Source organism: Canis lupus, chromosome 22, assembly GCF_011100685.1.
Source record: "Canis lupus familiaris isolate Mischka breed German Shepherd chromosome 22, alternate assembly UU_Cfam_GSD_1.0, whole genome shotgun sequence".
In the NCBI taxonomy this organism is placed as follows: domain Eukaryota; kingdom Metazoa; phylum Chordata; class Mammalia; order Carnivora; family Canidae; genus Canis; species Canis lupus.
In genome coordinates this window covers 33,711,764-33,726,962 of record NC_049243.1, presented here as the reverse complement: position 1 = coordinate 33,726,962, position 15,199 = coordinate 33,711,764, and positions in this window count along the sequence as shown.

The window sequence follows — 15,199 nt, the reverse complement described above, 5'->3', positions numbered from 1 at the left end:
AACAAATTATTTTTAATTAAAGTATGTACATTGATTTTTTAGACATAATGTCATTGCACACTTAATAGACTAAGGTACAGTGTAAGCATAATTTTTCATATGCATTGGGAAACCAAAAACTTTTTTATTTTGCTTTACTTCCATATTTGTTTCATTGTGGTGGTCTGGAACTGAACCTGCAATATCGTCAAAATATATCTGTAGAAGATTTCAGAAAATTGTCTCTCCAACCTTTCAGGCTGCATTTGCACATAGTCTGAGCAGACTCCTACAGATAACTTCTGAGAAGAACCTGAGGCAGAAAATTAGAAAAATATGTGATAAACATTTGAGATGGAAAGCATTCAATGAACAGGGACTTCTTCCCCCTTTCTACAGTTCAAATTAGAGGTGGACCTACCAATGTGACATGGGGTTTCAAAACCATCTGCTACCATTTCTCAAAAATGATCTTCAGATATCCTACACAGAATTAGTGGTTTCTATGTACCCGGTCCTAAGCCATTGTTCCTGTCTTTTCTTTCACTTCCCACGTATTTTGAGATGTGATGTATGAATATGTTTTCACAATATTAAAATGAAAGTAAATTCAATGTAACATTTATGAAGTCCTTTTAAAAAATAAATTCTACTAAACTATATTGATTGCCTAAATTATTTCCTTTTTAACCAGTTGTTGTGCATTGTAGCTCATAGCCAGAGGTTGAAAAATTGAATATAGTCTACTAAAACATCTGGCCTGAGCTTGGTTTATAAAACTCCATAGGATATTGTGTTGCTAATGTTATTAAATAGTTCAAATGCTTGAATTAGATTTTTATCAAGAAATACCAGCCAATCTGTTATTTAATCATTGCTCAATACTCTTCATAAAATTCAGAAAATAATAGTTATATACATTAATTTCTATTCAGATTAACCACATTCTTCCTTTGTTAAACAGAAATTTGAAGCTCTACATTCTTTATGTTTTATTCTGCATGAGTAACATAAACCACAATCTAGGAATTAGGAACTATTGAAATTGGATTAAATTGTTCTTGGTTCTAATTACATTGATTACAGAAAAATAATATGCATGGGCTCCTGAAAGAATATCCTATTCAATGACAGACATATAAATAGCAATGGTATAATTGGTTCACAACATCCTGTGATATCAAAAGATTTCATCTTAAACTTCAAAGAACCATGCTTTCTTTTGTAATTCCAGAACTGTCTGTGATTACTTTCTTTGAGCAGTTGGTGTTTATTAGCAAGGAAGTGAAGTTAGATTGACATCACATGCCTTCCTATTCAAAATGTGTTCTCTGGACCAGCTGCACGGACATGACCTGGGAGGCTGTTAGAAATAGAGAAACTCAAGCTACACCCCCAGATATAATGAATCACAATCTAAAAGATCCTCATGTAATTTACAATCACATAGCATTTGAGAAACACAGCTCTAAATGCTAGTTTGTTTGTTTGTTTTTCCTATGGAAGGTATATCTAATTTGTGAAATCAGAGGTGGATAATGATGATGTTACATGCTTTACACCAGTTAGACCATGGGCTTTCTTCACTGGCTTGCACAACTGAGAAACAAGCACACTGGGCATCTGTGCAACAACTATTCCCAACTTCCTCCCTTCCAACTTTATTTCTATCTCTTTGGACAGGGCCAATATCTTGCTAAACAACAAGAATCCCCCGGTTCCATGGAGTGAACCAGAACTATCTTAAACCAATTACATTTTTTCCTTTTTTATACTTGAAACTGGTTTAAGCTTGGGCAGTGACAATATTCTAAGCAGATTTATATTAATCTTACATTGTGTGAATCCTATAGAACAGATCTGTACAGAGGTAGAGTTCAAAGTAATTATACACCACAAGAAATCAGCAAAGACTAAAAAGATAGTGTGTCAGGATTTTTTAGGGGGAGAAATAAAATTCAACTATGAAGTAGTCATAAGTTTTTCTCTATTTTTAATGTGTATTGCTATTCTTTTCTCTTTTATTTAAGAGTGCTTCCTGCTAATGATCCTATTGCCCATAGACAAAAAAAGTGCTCTGAGGAAATCAGTGTCAATTATGATCAATTATGTTGGAAAAAACATGTCTTCTCTCATGTGAACTTTTGTGTTTTGGAAACTTTACTGAGATCCGGAGTTGGCTAAATGAGTAATGTTGACCTTAAATTTAAGGAAGTCGGAAGGCTCTGTATTTGACAAGGGATCTCAGAGAAGTCATAGAGGTGAAACCATGCTGCTTTTTAATGGACGTGGGGAAAAGATAGCACCAACTTGCTCAAGGCATCTCCTTTCCCTACTGACATAACCTCAGGAAATGGTTCTACCAATCGTTCTACCTCTGCAACTTTCTAGCTACAACACCTGGAAACCTTGGGCTTTCAATCTCCAAAGGAAAGATCTTTCTCAAAATTAGACCCCTAAATACCAAATAAGCACTCATGGTTTTAGTAAGGAAAAACAACACAGTATATTTTAAAGTTGGACATTAATTTTCACTTGGTCCCAGAGAAAATAATGTATTATATTGGAAGATTTATTTTTTTTAAAATTTGGAAAAGTTTCTAATCTGAGAGAACTAGTGGTTATTTTGTGAAGAAATTAAAATCAGAAAGTTTAAGTAGTTTTCCCAAAGTTGCACCTACTTAGTGCCAAAATCATGACTAGACCTCATATCTTAGTCTTACGCTTTCCCCTGCCTCTTACTTTCACAATTATCAATATCTCCAATAAATCATGTAATGGTTCCTAGCATATTATTCCTTGTGTATTAGTTATATGAAAACGTCTGCTTAATTTCAGAGTCTGGACATATGTAAAGAAATAAACCACACTGATATCCTATGGTTGCTTTTTAATGACAGTACAGGAAACATCGTATTTCTAATTGTGTACCTTATTGTTTACTAAGGAAGTTTATTACCAAAGGTTTTGATTGGTGATAGAGTAAATGTAGTGATTATGTGTGTTCCTTCTATTCACTATGAAAAATATGGAGTCATTCATAGATTTTTGAAAGAACTATACTTTCCAGAACTGTAATGACATAAAATTATGAAAAATCATAATTATTGACCAATTTACTATCAGTAAAATTTAATCTATTTTTATATCTGGAAATTATATGTAATCTCTAGCTTATATTATTATTTGTCCATCTTTTTCATAGCTGAATGGCTTTTAATTGCTACCATAACTGATAATTTACTTGTATGATTTCAGAATGTCAAATTATAATAGTATTTTTGATCTCTGTTTATTGTCATCTTAGTATTAACTTCAATAATCTTATTAGTGTTAATCCTATGTTAAGTTCATTTCTTATAAATTTTTATATGTGTTTTCTGTCATTGTTATATGGGTGATACCTTTGTAATTACTGGCACTTATCAGCTAACATTTCAGGAAGTCAGCTTATCTGTAGATTTCTTTTTACTCCAATATGCAATATTGTAATTATAAAATATTTTAGCTCAGGGAAACTCTAGGCCCACACTATCTCATTGTAGGCATCGTCCCATCTCTAACAATCTGATAGTTTATTATCCACAATCAGGTGGATTTTAGGTTCCATTTCACTCAAATGATAGAAAAGTACTTGTTTATATGAAGTTAAAGTTTTCTCATCATAACTTCAGTGCATTGGATGAAATTGGTTTGGCCCTTTGAAGTAACAGAAAAAGTCTATAATCTTTCAGGGAGAGAGTGGTTTTTGTTTATTTTTAATATTAAGCATTAGTTATCATATTGCATTTTCTCTTTTTCAGCCCCTGAAATGATGGTGATGACAATAATATCTGGTATTTACAGAGCACATAGCATGGACAGGAATGATCAAGAGTCTTTGATGTGCATTAGCATATTTAATTCCCCCTATAGACCCATTCAGAGGATACTAGTCTCCCCACTTACCATATGGGTACACTGAGGCTCAGAGTAATTGCATCACTTTCTAGAAATCTTATTAGCTACAAAACGGCATGCGAGAAGCAAACTTAGTTTTCTCTGACATCGAGCTATGTTTGCCCCACCATATACTCTGCCTTTTTTTGTATCCTGTTTCTTTATTCATTCTTTTTATGATAGGATTCTCAAACCCATCACCAAAGTCTTTCACTCTCAATGTTTTTACTTGATGAATTTTTTCTTAGTGCTACTGTGTAATCCATTTATTTATTATATCATATTGCTATTTTAGTAAAGAATTCCATTTCCGTTTTGTAAAACTGTGTAAAACTTTCAGCTTTCCACACCAAGTTGCTATTGCAGAATATGATTTGCTGAATCTTGTTCCTCTAAATAGCTAAAAATTTCAGTTATTCTTTTCTGTTGTACAAGTTTAAGTACTTCCCAGTAAGTACTCTCATCCTCCTCCAAATGCCAATCGGTTACTGTGGAAACATAAATGTAAGCTAGAAAGTGATCAGGCCACTAATTGATACAGACAGTCAATTAGAGCTTCAAAGGAGCTGGCTCAGTGTTTTACACATGGAGAACATGGGAGAAAGATTATAGTTTGTTATGGCGTAATCTCTGTTGCTTCATTGTGGACTGGAGCTATACATGCTTCTGTATGGTTTCTACAGAAACTAAGCAAGTTTCTCACTGTTTGCTAATGGGTTGGTAGCATTATGGGAAACAATGATATTGTGTGATTTGAACCCATTAGTTTTCCCTTTCTAAAGTTCCAGACTGAACCAATTCCGACTCTGTTCAGGTCAAAAGTCTTCTTAATCTCTGTGTTATGCTGATCAAACCTCAAACTGTCGGGTCAAATTATTTCCATTGGGCCAGTTCTATTTGTGATTAATTAAAATTTCTTCTTGATTGCATACAGTTCTTTTAAATGTATAATCCCTTTATTGTGTAGCGAATTGAGAATATGGTCCTAATTTAAAAACAAATACTCATGTGGGCCTCTCAGTATGATGTAAGCCACCAATTTCAGTAAAGTGAAGAAAGAAAAATAAAACATTTTATTATTTTTGCATGAGTATATGAGTGCAATAACCAAGAGAAAATTATACCTGACTTGCCTATCGTCGGCAATTACAAGAACTGATTAAACGGAAAAAATGCTTTATATAAATAAAACGTATATGCAGAAAGCCTTGATTCTGCATTTTTACCTAGCAGTATCTTAGTTTTTGAAAAAAATAATCGTGGGAACTTAAAGCTGACAAACCTCCTCATTAGACTATAGGAATTTGAAAATTCAGTTAAATTTTCCTTACAGTATAATACAAATGAAGAATTGGTCTAAAGTTTCATTCTGTGTGTGTGTCTGTGTGTCTGTGTGTGTGTGTAATTATGAGGGAGTTAACTATATGATCGTTTATGTTATGTCTATTATAAGAGACAGGCTCTTTTTCATTCGTTTTCTACCGAATTGTGCTTCTACTCGTTTGTGTGAGTCAAAGCCATGTACACAAATGTATTATCAAAAAAGCTGTTAACACCTTTTCCAAAAATATAGTCGATTTTCTCATCGTCAATGGCTTTCCCAAAGACATGAATATAAAGTAGAGCAGGTGACCACAGCAGTGTTGAGAGCTAGAGTATTGCTGAAAACAGCAAAGCCGGCAATGGGCCACGTTTCAGGCACCTTGGAGTCCACGTGGTAACGGGCAGAGAGGAAAGAAATGAAAAGGGGGAAGAGAAAAGAAGCAGGAAGAGGTGGGCAAGAGATTCTCAGAGAGAGACTAGCAGACAAAGGAATATAGGAAATCCTCAAGGCAGGCAGGAGACAAGGAGAGATCCTGAAAGGCGGACAAACTCTAAGATGAGAGAGAAAGGAGGGTTCTGCGAGGCTAACTATTAGCCAAGCACCTGCGGGTGTGGCCCAAGGGCCAGAGCAGAGGTCATGGGCTCGTTGGCAGGTGCCCAGCCCCTGGCTTCTGCAAAGGCTTGGTCACTGGTCTGAGTTGGGACTAAGGGGAATAGGGTATATAAAAGGAATGCAAAGTGCATTTGCAGTAAGACGTAGCATAGAAAATAGTCTGGCATTTTAATTAAATGTCAGGTAGCTTCTAACTGAGCTTCTAACCTGAGTGGTGTGGAAGCCAACAAGTGAAGGAGCCTTGTTTACTCAAAGAAGTGAGTAAAGAAGAATCTATTTAAAATCTTTGTCTTGAAACCATGGCTCCTAATGTACAATATACTATGTAAGAAATGGGAGGCAGTATTGCTTGGTTATGACATTTATTCATAATGGAGCCAAAGAGCCAAGCTCTCTGGCACTTGTTCACGGAAGTTACTTAACTTCTCTGTGCTTTCATAGCCTCATCTGTAAAACGTGTATGCAGTAGTACCTACCTCCCAGGATTATTAAGATGATTGGATGAGTTAATATGTGTAAACCATTTAGAGAAGAGTATGTCACACAGTATCCTACAAATTCTTACTCAATTAAACTAAATTATAAAATTATATCTTGCATAGAATTAACTTCCTCTCATTTCTCTATCCTTTACACATCTGGGCAAACAAATCAATTTCCTTCCTTGTGTTTCCTTCTGCCTTTCAAATTCTTATGCAAGGGGACTTCCTGGCTACACCGCATGACATTCCACCCTACTCTTCCTTAAAAGGGAAAATCCTTAAGCAGAAAAACTTTCCAAAACAAAGTCTTAGGTAATCACCCTGCACTGCAGACTTCAGCCTGATATCAGACTAAAGACACTTTAAAATAATGGCATTCCTTCTTCCAAATATGAGCTCTTCTATGCTATTTTCTTGCTCTTGTCCACTTTCTAATGCATTTGAGTAGTTTGTAAAGGCAAATATTTTGTCTAGAGTTTATAGTTATTATATCAGTAGAAGATTGATCCACTAGGAACTCATGGAACCTCAATTGGAAGCAGAGCTTCTACATTCTATTCTGATAAGATAAGGTAAAAAAGATAGGAATGGACCTCTCTTTTTTCATGTGAAGCCTTTCCTTCAAATCTCTGGTAACCCTTTATTGTCAAATATATGCAAGAAATAGGTGTCAAAGCTAGGCATAAATTCTAAGTGCATGGAAATGTCAGAGGGCTAGAAAGTAATATGAACTTTACTTTGGAAGATTACAAACATCAGAATCTGAATGTATTTCCTCTTGAGCATTAAGTTTCTTCAGAGGAGGATCATTTAGCTGCCTGTCTGAGATATTGCTTAGCTACCAGCAAACTTGACATTGGTATGTTTTAATGTGCAGGTATGTTTTTATTTTCACTTGAACTTTTATGTCTGCCTTTCTCTGGATCTGAAGAAAGTAAGTTTGAAGGATTATGAATGAAGTTTCCCTAGAAAAGACACATGGTCTTTCCTAAGGAAGGAGTGGTAGCAATCTCAGTGCATGTGGCAAAAGTGTGAGGTGGAAGGTTGAACTGTTTCTAATAAAAACTTTTCAACAATTCACCTGTTTCTAGGCCTTCCCTCTAACCTTATATTCCAAAGCCCATTATGTTTATTATTTTATTTTCTATGGTTTTGAAGTGAATTAACCACTGGTTTGATTCTCTTTCTGTAAACATTTAATTCTGACCCTCTTTCACTTTGGTGAATCATTTGCTATTTCCATCTCTGAATTCCATTTTCATAAATTTGGGGGATATTACACATTTTTGACAAATTAGAACAAAAACATCATTTGTGGTTCTTTCTTATTCTCCTTTTTTGCAAGGGTGAGTTTTGAAAGAAGAGGATGAATATGTTTTCAACTCTTTTATTAAAGTTGGAAATATCCTGCTGGCATCCTCTTAGTTAACAATGTAGAACTGAAGTACGACTTTAAAAAATTAAATGAATGAAATCCTAGCATATCATCATTAACAATTTTTTTAAATTAATTCAAATATTGCCATCATGAACATGTTACTATAAGCAGTATTTATATACTATACTTTCTGACCCAGGAACATTTAAGCATATTTCACAATATTTAAGTATATTTTACAAACATATACTGTTTATGATTTCAGAAAAATGTAATTTTAATTGGAAAGAACAGAAATTCTGGACTGCAAAGCAATATACAGGCAAACTCCAACTTAGGATTATTCAACTTAAATTTTTTCAACTTTACAATGATGTGAAAGCAAAACACATTCAGTAGAATTCATGCCTTGAATTTTTAACTTGGATCTTTTCCACAACTAGCGATTGGTGTTATGATCCTCTCTCATGGTACTGGCAGCTGCAGTTCTCAGTCAGGCACACATTCACAAGGGTAAACAACCAGTAAATACACTTGCAATGGTTCTGTACCCACACAACCATTCTGTTTTTCACGTTCAGCACACTATTTAATAAACTGCACAAGATATTCAACATTGTTTTATAAAATAGGCTTTGTGCTAAATAATGCTGCCCAACTGTAGGCTAGTGTAAGCAATCTGAGAACACTTAAAGTAGGCTAGGCTAAGCTATGATGTTGCTTAAGTCAGATATATTGAATGCATTTTCAACTTATATATTTTTTTATTTAATATAGTTGATGACTTACGATATTTTCAATTTATGATTATGATGGGTTTATTGGGACCTAAAACCCCATTGCAAGTCAAGAAAAATTTGTATAATCTTTTTGACAAGAGGAAAGATGATATAAAATTTTGCCTCTTAGAAATGCTTATTTCATACTTAAAAGAAAAAAAAAAGAGAAATCTGTACTTGTTTTCAATCATTGCCAACTTAAAAAATAAGGAACTATATATTGAAAAATCCTGATTTTTATCTTGCTTGAAAAATCAGATATGTCACACTGGCTCCTTATTTACAGATGGCAACATCTATAGGCATTGAGTAAATGGTGTCACCTTTAGCCAGGACATGTGCTTTTCATTTCACCATGGTCTCCGCCTTTTCCTATAGATTCCTGGAACACAGCCCACCTTAGACGTTATATTATTTGCCTACTCCTTACAGGGTAAAAACAACATCCTAAAGCTAATCTGTTTTATATTGAACTTTGCACTTGGCATAGATTTTCCCAAGAATAAATGAATTAGCAAACACTGAAATATAATTGTATTACTGCAGCAACTATTATGTTAGCAGTTTTCAAAATACCGTGGACAGATAATGAGTGTTCTTTAAACCTTTTCAAGACTATTTACTAGTACATTTTAGAGGTTTAATATTTGCATTACAAAAATAATTGTACTTTTCTTTCTGGTGTGAATAAATACATATTTTAGAAAAACTCTTCCCAACAATTTCTTCTAGCCTGTAAAGGTGTCATTAGTTTTAAACAATATCCCAAAATTATATTTTTCCAGCATCCTTAAGCTGCTCTGCATCCATTAGTGGTAAGAAATTTATGAAGCCAACCTATACAGGAAATGTACTAATGAATTGTTTTTTCATTAAATCTTTCATATTTTCAAACACAACCAGATTTGTCCTTTATCTCTTTCAGGCTGAGCCATGTGCCAAAATGCCCTTTATTTACTCTTATCTCCTACTCTGAGCTGAATGCCTCAATTAGAAGAGTCAGCTAATTTTTTAAAGCTAATATTATATATGATGCTGAAGATCCAAGTAATTTATTTTTTGTTCTTATTGACATTATGGAGTTATGAAATATTGAAACCTCTTTAGTCCTTGGAACCTCATCCTATGCAGCACAAGAAGACCATCCCCAAATAAGCCATGTGCCCTGATTTCTCCCTCCATGGAGGACCTGTCTCTCAACAACACCTATCTGCTTTCCTATGCTTACTTCCATTTTAAATAGCTTTCATCTATATGTTCAGTCTTTTCATGTTCACATCTCCTCCTTGCCTAAATCAAAACCTCACTTCCCTTATAAAATGTTAAAACCTTGTTCAACATGCATCCTTCTCAAGTGGACTCTGTTCATTCTTATCTACTCTACCTGACACAGGGTTCAAACTCTTGGTATTAAACATGCTTAGTTTTCAATTTTCACATTTGTTATTTCCACTTATTGATTTTCTCTCCTCATGCAGTGCCCTTTTTGAGGCTTCTGAAGTCTTGTATTCAACAACATACCACTCATGATAAAAAGATTAATTTTACCAAATTTTTACCAAACTATAGAACTAAAAAATCATACTACAAGGTTATTATTAAATAGGATACATTTTTCAACAGTGACACTATTAACATTTGAACTGAAGAATTTTTTGATGTAGAGCTGTTCTGTGGATCATAGGAGAGTTAGCAGCATCCCAGCCCCTAACCATGATGCCAGCGGCATCTCTCCACACAATATTAGTGACAACCAACGATGTCTCCAGACATTGCTAAATGTCTCCTGAGTAGAAAACTTGCCCCTGCTAAAGAAATACTGGCATAAAGGAAATGAATTTTAAAAATCCAATCCTCTCCATCATGGGACTTATAAACGTGACTGACATTAATTCAGTGTGCAGCTGCCGAGAGGAAGGACAAGAAAATATTAAATAGGAAAACCTAAATGTTCAAGCCTAGAAATCAGTCACAGAAAAATTTGTAAAATAATAGATGCAATAAAAATTTCTAGAAATCTCTATTCTGGTCAATATGTCTGAAACTGAAGAATAAATTAGTTTCATAATTATATATATTTATTTAATTTATACTTGGCATTACATATGGATTTGATTTGGTTATTATCATTTGTTTTAGATACTGCAATAGAAAAAGAAGCAAGAAAAAAGCAGAGAACTATTTAAATGGCTTCAAATGTAATGGATTTAAAGAGGAATAAGTGCATTCAAATTGCAAAAAATAGATTTAAAATGTCATAAGTGTCTATAATTACATCATTTTCTTTTCTTGATATGCCACTTATACTAAAAAAAAACAGCTATTTATAACAATCTACTTATTTCATGAAAAATAACACTCAAAAAATCAAGATTGAATCCTAATTGAATATAGTGTAATGGCACGTACAAAGATGCCAAGAACCATAATTATCAGTTGATGAAGATGAATAGTGATGTCAAAGTAGCTAAATTTGCATTGAAACCATAGACTTTTCTTGTAATTTTTTTTTTGAAGAAGTAATAACTACTATACTTGAACTATAAGTCTTACCATAAAGTTTGAATTCCGGCCTGTCCAAATCAATTTCTCAAATATATTCATAGTGTACAAAGCATGTTAGAACTACTTTAGAAATCAGATATTCTGAAGTGCATTAATAATGCCAACTCAGTCTGCAGCTGTTGCACCTGAGGGCTGTGACTAACTCTTCTCCCCTCCCTTGGCTTTGAGTGTTTTGTGTAGAAAACGTATTCTCTCCTTGTCATGCTGGTGTCCACAGGATGACAAAATATCAAGAAAACCGATTCTTTAAAAAGTTCCCATAGCCATTTACTTTTCATTTCAAATATAAACATGGTGAAAATGAACAATTTATGTACTAAATTTATACTTTGATTTACATAGAACCAAATACTTGAGTATCCCATTCACTTCAAAATTATAATATAAAGACAGCTTAAATGATGCCGAAGAAACTGGCCAAACACTCTAGTTTTGTTACACTCATTCAGTAAAGTATCAGGAAGTTGTTTTGTTAAATCAATAGACTAATCCTACGTAACTTTGAATTTAGTTTTATTCTTAATTTACCATAACTGGCAGACTGGCCTAATATTTAAGTGATATTTCAAAAGATAAATGGATCTTTTAAAAAATGGACTTGTCCTTAATTTTAGAAACTAATAGAAGTGATTCAGCTGTGGAACTATTCCTGATAGACAAACAATTATGCAGTGAATTCCCATTTATAATAAATTTTTTTATTTATCTGAAATTTTAACTTTTGACCACATAAATAAATGAGTTAAATTCTTCTAGCCAAAAATCTTCAGCTCAAAAAGAAAATGCTGCATGGTAGTTTAGAACTTAAACTTTGAGTTAAATCTCTGTCAGGATGGATCTTGTTTCCACCAAGTATACTAGCTGTGCACACTTAGCCAACTTCCATAGCTCAATATTCTCACCTGAAAGATGACCAACATCTTGGGCCACTGAGAAAATTAAAATGAGAATTTTTTTAAATGCTCAGCACAGTGCCCAGAGTAAACGATCAACAATTATTTATATTACTATTGCAAATAACTATTTTTACAAAAATTAATTCTAGTTTGTGGGGCCAATTAGCTCAGTCAGTTAAGGATACAACTCTTGGTTTTGGCTCAGGTCAGAATTTCAGGGTCCTGAGATTGAGCCCCACATGGGCTCCAAGCTCAGCACTGAGTCTATGTCTCTCCTTCTCTCACTCCCTCTGCCCCTCACCACCCACCCCAATTGTGTGTGGGCTCTCTCTCCCATAAATAAATAAATAAATAAATAAATAAATAAATAAATAAATAAATACTTACTTAAAAATTAATTCTACTTGGATATTTTATGAAAACATAAATTGCCCTGTGTGCTTTAGGTAACAACCGTATTAAGTTACATGCCCCCTTTTTTTTGTTTTCTTTTGCTTTGTTTCAGTAGGTGATGAAAGAAATACTCTAATGACAGTGTTGTTGATGGGAAGAAGCTTATCATTCCATAGGGTCTTCAGGGTGCCATTCTGTTCAAAACTGAACACTTCTAGGGATTGTGCTATGAACCTTACAAGGTCAAGAGAGTTAATTTTGAATATGTGCCTTTAGTTTTTTCATTCCATAATCATCTTTTTTCTATGCCCACTGGTTCAGGATTCTGATTTTCTACTGGTTCCTTATCTAAGAATTTGAGGACATTGAGATATATGGAAGGGTGACAGAGTATATTAGTCATCCATGTAAGTTCATCTGCAGTTTGCATCTTTAAGAGGTATGTCTTTCTGACTCAAAAAATGACTAAATAAACACTAAAAGAAGTTAGGATCTATTTTGAGTAATACTAATCTATTGACTTTATTTATCAACTGATACTATGGCTACCTTCCCAACTATTCTAGTCTCTGTCTTATCAACAATGAGTATCTAGGCTTTTACTTTTTTTCTTTTTTTTTAAAGGTTTTATTTATTTATTTATTTATTTATTTATTTATTTATTTGAGAGGGAGAACATGAAATGGGGAGGGGTAGAAGGAGTAGAAGAGGGAAAGAATCCCAAGCAGACTCTAGGCTGATCAAGGAGCCCAATGCAAGAATCAATATTAGAACCCTGAGATCAGGGATCCCTGGGTGGCGCCGCGGTTTGGCGCCTGCCTTTGGCCCAGGGCGTGATCCTGGAGACCCGAGATTGAATCCCACATCGGGCTCCCGGTGCATGGAGCCTGCTTCTCCCTCTGCCTATGTCTCTGCTTCTCTCTCTCTCTCTGTGTGACTATCATAAATAAAAATTAAAATTAAAAAAAAAAAAAACCCTGAGATCATTACCTAAATCAAAACTGAGTTGGACACTTAACTGACTGAGTCACTTAGGTGTCCCTAGGCCTTTTCTATCCCATAAAACTCACCAAACTAAAAATTCACCAAAGTGTAACATAGCTAAGTCTCTCATTCTTCACAGAGACCAATGAAAGCATTTCTCTACTTCCCGTCCCAATACCCAGGATGGTTTTGTAGTATTCATGTGTTAAGATCACTTTTATCTCCTGTGCTTACTGAATTTATGTTAAAATTACTCATTTTAGGGAGACCTGGGTGGCTCAGCAGTTGAGTGTTGCCTTTGGCCCAGGGTCTGATCCTGGAGTCCTGGGATTGAGTCCCATGTCGGGGTCCCTGCATGGAGCCTGCTTCTCCCTCTGCCTGTGTCTCTGCCTCCCTCTCTCTCTCTCTCTCTGTGTGTGTGGGTGTGTGTGGGTGTCTCTCATGAATAAATAAATAAAATCTTTTAAAAAAATAATTCATTCTATGTGAATTTCCTCTGCCTGATCCTATAGCAAAATTTAGAGTAATTATATAATTAATTTAAATAATTTATATTAAAAGAAATGCATATTAATAGATCACCCATAAAATATCATTTACTTATTTATAAATACATGGAATAAATGGGAAAGAAACAAGTTACAAGGCCCTGGGTTTGGAAGAAAGTCTAAACAAAAATAAAGTAGAATAACACATTTATTTTCTTGTCATGTGGGCTTGTTGATGAACCCAACTTTATAACAAGACTCAAAAGAAAATGATATTTTAGAAATAAATACTGTACAAATTCAAGTGTTTTTAAATAGATGAATTATTAAAGATGTGCATCCTCAATTTAAGGAATTCTTTTAAAACGTTCTTTCCATCCCCCCACCCTCCCACCTCTGCCCAATGTTCCATGAAATTTAATACACAAATATAGGTGCATCCTAAAGTATCAAAATTTTATTTTCATATGTTGGGAGATTTAATCCACACCTCTCTTAAGAAATTTAGTACTTGTTTGTTTCTAAGGCTGAGTGCATTTTGGAATAACTTTGTGTTAGCTACAAATAACAATCTTTTCAAGCCCTAGCAACCAGGCTAAGCTTTAGCAAAAGCCTTTGAAGAGTTTCTTTCACTGCCTTTGCCCCTCCTCCTTCTACGTGTACCCATGTACCCTACTATCCCAATTTAAAAGAGAGAGGGAGAGAAAGGAAGGAAGGAAGGAAGGAAGAAAGGAAAAAGGGAGGGAGAAGAAAGGGAAGGGAGGAATATAGGTAGGGAGGGAACGAGGAAGAAAAATTTGTTTAACATGAGGTTGTACAATTTTTCATAGTTTAAAAGTATATGAAAGCCAAATGTACACTTATTCACATTAAATGTACACTTAATGTTCAAGTTTGGGGATATAATCCTTCAGCAAACAACAGGTTTATTGATTATAAAGATTCCAGTAGAGCTTTTCTTTTTTTCCCCAATGTGTGCTGTTTTTGTGAAGAAAAAAAAAAGAAAGTGATTTGGAAATGAGCCACCTTTATTTTAAGTTCCCCAGTCAACATGTTGCCACAGCAACCAAAGTTGCTATCTGGGAAAAGACAGATGTCTTTGCTTCAATCAGGATGCAAGCTTACAGAAGGAAAAAAAAAAAAAAAGCAATGAAAATTCATCATTTCATTATTCAAAATGTGAATTGCACTCAGTTGGCTAAGAGCCATAGTTCTTATCCACAGTATCTTTCAACATATATTCAAGTCCCTCAATATTGCAATACTTTATTTCCATTAATTAAATAATTACATCCAACACTGTCTCCTGATTCAGTTGAATTCATTCATTGCCAAAAACATTCATTATTCAATTTAAAGTAGTTCATATCACTATGCAGT